We start from the raw sequence: 516 nt of genomic DNA on the forward strand, positions 1-516 counted from the left end.
CTCGCCGCGGAGCCGCCGTGCCCAAGTTTGGAGCTCCCGCCGCTGGCCACCCGGAGAGAGAGCTTGACAAAGGAAATGAGGTGGATTTTTTTCCAAATTAAAAATCTCCGAGCCCTTCTGGAAGCGGTCACGGGTGGCCAGCAGCCGCGCGCCCGGATACGCGCGTCTGGGAAACTTTGCCACAGCCTGGGTCCGCGGCCGCGCCGTTTCCCATCGCCAGGCGCGGGTTGCCTTGGCGGTCCGACCGGCCCGCGCTGCTGGAAGGACGGCGACGGCGACGGCGGCGGCGGCGGCGGCGGCGGCGGCGGCGAGAGCGGCGGAGCAGAGCGGCCCGGCCCCTCCGAGCGACAAGCGCCGCCACCAATCGCGCTCCGGCTCGGGAGAGGGGCCGGTGCTGGGCGGCCGCGGACCAACAAGGAGGGCGCGGGGGGCGGAGTCCGGCCCCCCGGCCCCACCTGCTGGCGGCCCCCGGCTCCCGCCCTCCAGGGACGCGCCCGAGCCTCCCCTGGCGCCGGC

This window comes from Ailuropoda melanoleuca, chromosome 16 (genome assembly GCF_002007445.2).
Source record: "Ailuropoda melanoleuca isolate Jingjing chromosome 16, ASM200744v2, whole genome shotgun sequence".
NCBI lineage: Eukaryota > Metazoa > Chordata > Mammalia > Carnivora > Ursidae > Ailuropoda > Ailuropoda melanoleuca.